At 41.8% G+C, this 6,562-nt stretch overlaps 1 protein-coding gene across 2 annotated transcripts in view; it reads right to left on the bottom strand.

Annotated features, from left to right (window-relative positions):
- Positions 1-5,943, bottom strand: part of SLC25A22 (solute carrier family 25 member 22) — a 104,713-nt gene extending 98,770 nt beyond the window's left edge. The window contains exon 1 of one of the 2 annotated variants that reach the window (XM_075326372.1): positions 5,827-5,943. The gene's annotated coding sequence lies outside the window, so the exon portion shown is untranslated. Of the gene's footprint in view, positions 1-5,567; positions 5,648-5,826 lie in introns of those variants that run through there. The other variant, XM_075326373.1, reaches the window with a different exon arrangement.
- Positions 5,944-6,562: the final 619 nt, after the last annotated feature.

The raw sequence follows: 6,562 nt of genomic DNA on the forward strand, positions 1-6,562 counted from the left end.
TTCCAACCTCCAAGGTCTCACACAACTCTTCACCTCCTTACTAATATTTCCGAAATACAAAAAAAAATTTCACTGGTCAAAAAACACCCGAATTCACAGAACTTTCAATACCCACTATCAATATCCACTATTATGAGGACAGATTAGTGTCCTGAATCTCAGGATGACATATCCTGCGTCATTCACAGAGAGGCCTCTATTGTGCTCCTGCACATGCCCACTTTGAGGGCAGAACAAAGTACTGTAATGCACAGGCACGAGGAAAGGTCGAACACCTCCCGCGCATGCGCACTAGAATACTTTAATCTGCCCTCAGTCGGACACATCAGAGTGTGCCTGTGCAGGATCACATTGGAAACCTCTGTGTGGATGACGTAGGACATCTCATGCACATGGTGCTGGGCAGGAGGATGATGATCGCACAAGATGGAGGAGGTGCCGGACCAAGATGAGCGACACCCATCAGACCAGACCACCCCCTAGGTGAGTATTATAAAACTTTTTTCACGTTCTACACAGCTGCCTGGGCTCTTATATACTGCATTCTAGAATGCTGTATATAAGAACTCACTAGTGGTGGACGCAGCTCATAAGGGAAAAACCTGGTGACAGGTTCCCTCTAAATTATATCACCAGGTTTTTGCTACTCATTCTACCTTGGTAAGGATATAGACCTTGATTTCAGTGATGTGTCACTTAATGGGCTGCTTGCTGAAGTTTTGATAAAATCACAGTCTTATCTGATGCAGATCTACCAGTTCTCTGACTACTGAATAACCCCTCCCACTCCACTGATTGGCAGCTTTCTGTGTACACTGTGCATATTCAAAAAGCTGCCAATCAGTGGTGGGGGCGGAGATATACAGGGCTCATAAATATGGAAGACTGCATGGCAGCAGATTTACTACTCTGCTAGTGATAATCTCTTGCTGATAAAACAAAACTACAGCAAGAAGCCCAGTAAGTGACACATCACTGCAATCAGGGTCTCTGCCCCTACATCATGCTGCTCTCAGATTAGATATCAAAAACCTGCTGACAGATTCCCTTTAATCAGGGTCTAACTTTGGGGAGGAGAATCATAACTGGCCAATAGTGTCTCTCTTTGAACCCTACACTTGCCCAGAATGCAGGACTAGTTTATAGCCCTGGCTGACTACAAATTTCATACTGATTGCTTTCTTTTTCCAGATAGGTGAGAAGACTTGTAGCACATGTTGGGCAGATACTGCTGGTCGGAACTATGAAGACATATACATTGAAGTGTGCCAACAGTTGGACAGCGGCACAGTATAAGCCTAAAATATGACCCAATGGAAATATAACTTTTTTTAAAAAAAAAATTAGGACTTTAAAAATTATATTAGTCTGGGGATAAATAAAGTTTTGTTTAACGAGGAGATTATCTGCAACTTAATCCTTAAATCATTGCTGTCAGTAGATTTTGCTGTGTTTCAGCCTCTGCACCAGTAGATTGTTCAGATGTATCTGCTGGAAAAGGATTACATTTTTCTAATAGTTTTTTTTTCTGCATTGTATCATGTACAAACCGATGAAAACGTCTCTGTATAATTGATCCAAAATAACACTGCCGATTACTCAATAAATGTGAGTGTATGTAAGACCTTTCACATTTCTATAACTTCTAAGTCATATAGAGTGTTGTAGAATATCGTACGATGTGACCAAGGTTGTTATATCCTCCATAAACATCTTGTAGAATGGTCTATGAGGAGACCAAGGTTGTTATATCCTCCAAACACATCTTATAGAATGGTCTATGAGGAGACCGAGGTTGTTATATCCTCCATACACATCTTATAGAATGGTCTATGAGGAGACCGAGGTTGTTATATCCTCCATACACATCTTGTAGAATGGCCGATGAGGAGACCGAGGTTGTTATATCCTCCATACACATCTTGTAGAATGGCCTATGAGGAGACCGAGGTTGTTATATCCTCCATACACATCTTATAGAATGGTCTATGAGGAGACCGAGGTTGTTATATCCTCCATACACATCTTGTAGAATGGCCTATGAGGAGACCGAGGTTGTTATATCCTCCATACACATCTTATAGAATGGTCTATGAGGAGACCAAGGTTGTTATATCCTCCATACACATCTTGTAGAATGGCCTATGAGGTGACCAAGGTTGTTATATCCTCCATACACATCTTATAGAATGGCCTATGAGGAGACCGAGGTTGTTATATCCTCCATACATATCTTATAGAATGGCCTATGAGGTGACCAAGGTTGTTATATCCTCCATACATATCTTGTAGAATGGCCTATGAGGAGACCGAGGTTGTTATATCCTCCATGCACATCTTACAGAATGGCCTATAAGGAGACCAAGGTTGTTATATCCTCCATACACATCTTATAGAATGGTCTATGAGGAGACCAAGGTTATTATATCCTCCATACACATCTTGTAGAATGGCCTACCACGTGACCAAGGTTGTTATATCATCCATACATATCTTATAGAATGGCCTACCACGTGACCAAGGTTGTTATATCATCCATACATATCTTATAGAATGGCCTACCACGTGACCAAGGTTGTTATATCATCCATACATATCTTGTAGAATGGCCTATCACGTGACCAAGGTTGTTATATCCTCCATACACATCTTATAGAATGGCCTATGAGGAGACCAAGGTTGTTATATCCTCCATACACATCTTATAGAATGGTCTATGAGGAGACCAAGGTTGTTATATCCTCCATACATATCTTGTAGAATGGCCTATCACGTGACCAAGGTTGTTATATCCTCCATACACATCTTATAGAATGGCCTATCACGTGACCAAGGTTGTTATATCCTCCATACACATCTTATAGAATGGCCTATGTGGAGACCAAGGTTATTATATCCTTTATACATATCTTATAGAATGACCTATGAGGAGACCAAGGTTGTTATATCCTCCATACATATCTTATTGAATGGCCTTTGAAGAGACCAGGGTTGTTATATCCTCCATGCACATCTGGCACAAGCAGCAAAGGACAGGGGTGGACATATCATTGGTGCAACCTATGCACATACGCCCAAGAGGTAAAGAGTTTGGCCACTACTTTAACATTGATCCTTAGGGTAGGACATCAATGTTTGATTATCTGGAGTCCGACACCCTGCACCCCCACCGATCAGCTGTTCTCGTTTACGGCAACAAGTGTCTGGAAATGCTCAGTTGCATTTCCCTAAAGAAGCAGGCCTCTACTTTTACATTGAAGGCCTATCCCTAGGGTAGGTCAGCAATGTCTGATCAACAGGTGGCCGGAAACGCTTAGTTCCAAATCTGTCCTGTCCTCTGATAGTTGGCGAGGCCGGTTACTGAACATCCGCCTCCTATTGACTTGAATAGGAGGCGGATGCGCAGTACCCGGACTCAACCACTATCAGTTGAGGGGGTATCTTCGAATCTGAGCACTTCCGGCTGCCTGCTGTGGCCGGCGGCACCAAGAATAGCGGATCAGTGGAGGTGCAGGGTGTCGGACCACAGCTGATTAGACATTGATGACCTATTGTAGGGATAGGCCATCAATGTAAAAATAGTGGGCAACCTGTTTAAGGAGGTCCATTTCTATCTCCAAAGCAGGAGGAATTGTGCTTTATGACTAGCTATAGGACAGCAAAGGACCCATTTATCGTTCCCTTTACTGTTTATGCCCACGAATGCAATGCATGAGAGTATTTTCCTATTATAGACATTTATCAACCTCGATTTGTCATAAGTGTCAGATAGGTGGGGGTTTTTGGACTCCCACCTATTGGGAAAACATAAATCCCTGTATACCTTTTCCACCTGGCAAGCAAACCAAGGTTCCTTTAATCTCATAGACTTCAATGGAGAAAAGCAACATGACCCCCATTTTTGTGATAGGTAATAAAGCTCATCATACAGATTAGATGTTAAATATCAATGGTCCAATCTTTCATCTCCCCCAGAGATAGTCGCAGCAGAGGTGTTTGGCAGTCGCTTATTAACTCCTTCCTATTGGTAAATTATGCATAAAAGCTGAGGAGCATCCACGTCGTGTGGAGATAATACATGATCTACAATATATACACTATGTATAGCCTCATCTCTGGTAGTCCATTGTCTGTACAGATGGGTATTCATAACGGATAGCAAAATATACATATATCAGATTTCTCTCCTCCCAGGAGGGAAAACACCATCTGTGCAGGTTCCATGTAATCAATAAAGAACCTATGAGCATCAGTCTATCTGTACTAAGGTACACACCCAAAATATAAGATTTATTTATTTTTTTACAACACTCGCCCTTACTTTATAATATCGTATTATGGAGATTTATATTATCCTATAGAATTTGGAGGTTACGATCATAGAGTCTGGTTGTTCATAGTCACCAGATGTTGCATTTTGCTGGAAAAGACTGAAAAAGAAATCCCAAATCAGGCAATTTCTAGCTTATGTCCTATCAATGGCGTTTTTTTCTACACCGTTCTTGGCTTCTTTAAAAAATGCTGACTGGTACAAACTCATTATCCTTTTTTTTTTTGGCTACCTAAAAATCACGGCAGAACTGCGTTTATTTTTCATTTGGGTCAGATATTACCTTTGCAGACAGCTTCCATCTATAAATCCGTAATATCCACCATTCTAAGTATAAGGCTTTGCTCAAAAGGTAGAAGAGGCGTAATTACATTATATATGCAGAATTGCATTATACGAGTTGTCTCAAGCCAAAATCATTATCACCATTCTGGTTTTTGATGCCGCCCTTTATTAAATATTCAGCTTTTACGTGAATTATTGCTATATTATGAGGATCCTTATTTTAGAGCGATGTTGCCTTCTCTGCCTTTTTCAGATCCAAATGTCCTACAGATAAAGTATAGGCATAAATGTCATAATTGAGCTAACAAAACTCACGCTGATGTGCGTTTGTGAACATTCATATCAACATATCCTTTTTTTTTTCAAGCCGCTACCCAAAATAAATAGGAATAATATGCCCGATGTAGAATGGAAACAAACAAAGTCACCTTGGCAAATCAAAGTACTATCAAGGGCATTGAAATCAGATCTGAAAAGCATTACTCAGGCCCCAAATCATGGATATACTGTCTGGTGACATTGCGGAGTATACATAGTTGGTATGGTTGGCATCTAAACAGTAACCCAATGTTCCCATTAAGTAAAAGTTCTCTATAAATATACTAGTGTGCCCTACGGGAAGGATCACGCCATTCATCTAGTGTGAGAATTGTAGAATTAATCCTTACGGTTTGGAACTAGGGACAGATGTTAGTTGGGTTCTTCATGGAAGATCATGGATGGGCGGCCAAGGTTCCTCGCGTTAACAGGCTATAAAGTCAAGCGTTGGGTAAAATGAATGAATGATGGGCAGGTAACCTTCTGCTCAGGGCTAAAAACAGTAACTATCGTAGAACTATAAAGTGTAAGGTGAATGTAGACATAAACCATGGAATCACCGGCAAACAAAGTTCTAATTCTCCGGAATCACCGGCAAACAAAGTTCTAATTCTCCGCAGATCAGAAGTCTTACCGGGATGATGTACACAAGGGTTAAGGTTATAGGAATTGCACAGGAATAAGATGTAATGCTCATGGAACCAGCCGCCAAACATTCAGCCACACATTGCCGAGCCGATGACTGTGACGAGGGTTTATGGGATTTAAATAAGGCTCATGAATAAGTAACATTGCTGCAGCGGAAGGGTTTGCAGATCATCACCCTGCACTGACTATAGACACCTCTTTCCTCTAAAGCCGCCCCATGACTGTGGCGTCCTGTGACATCTTACCTGCTGGATGACACTGCTGGGAGAGGTCCTTGTCACTGAGATGTAGCAGGAATCCACTCCCTGATGTGGAGGAGGCCAGAGATGTGTAGAAGGGAGACAGAAGGAGGGTGAAGAGGAGGAGGAGGAGAGATACAGAGAGGAGGGAGATGAGGGTGAGGAAAGGAACCCTGCCCCTACCGGAGAGAGAGGAGGAGGTGTGACACCACGAGAGGAGCAGGGCCACCACTCATCGATTGGAGACCAGACGAGAGATACTAAAAATCCACACAAAAAAAACAAACACTGATCATTTATGGAAAGAGCAATAGAGGAGATCTAGAAAGGAAGTGTTCTATACTGTGCGTAATATAGAAACTGAGCCCCACCGAGTGTGCACACCACAAAGAGGGAAGTGTTAAATAATTCGCGGAAGTCAGCAGTTCAAGTTAATTTTTACACAGTGAAAATCTGCAGCCTCAGACAATCTGCCACTTGTTCTTATCGGCTGAGCTGGAAAAGTGATATTTGACCCAATAAAAATAAATGCCAGGGTTACAGATCCTGATACAGGATAGTGGCACCCTCTGCTGATACCGGAGGGAGGTGCAACCTGCAGAATTCGAAAGATTGATGATACCCAACAGTAGACGATGATTTCCAACCATCTAGAAATTCCTGGACACTCCGAAGATAAAAACAGAGCACTTTATCCCCCCAAAAGTTTTTGAAGCTGAAAAACCTGTTTTATCTTCATTTT

Source organism: Anomaloglossus baeobatrachus, chromosome 10 (genome assembly GCF_048569485.1).
Source record: "Anomaloglossus baeobatrachus isolate aAnoBae1 chromosome 10, aAnoBae1.hap1, whole genome shotgun sequence".
Lineage (NCBI taxonomy): Eukaryota > Metazoa > Chordata > Amphibia > Anura > Aromobatidae > Anomaloglossus > Anomaloglossus baeobatrachus.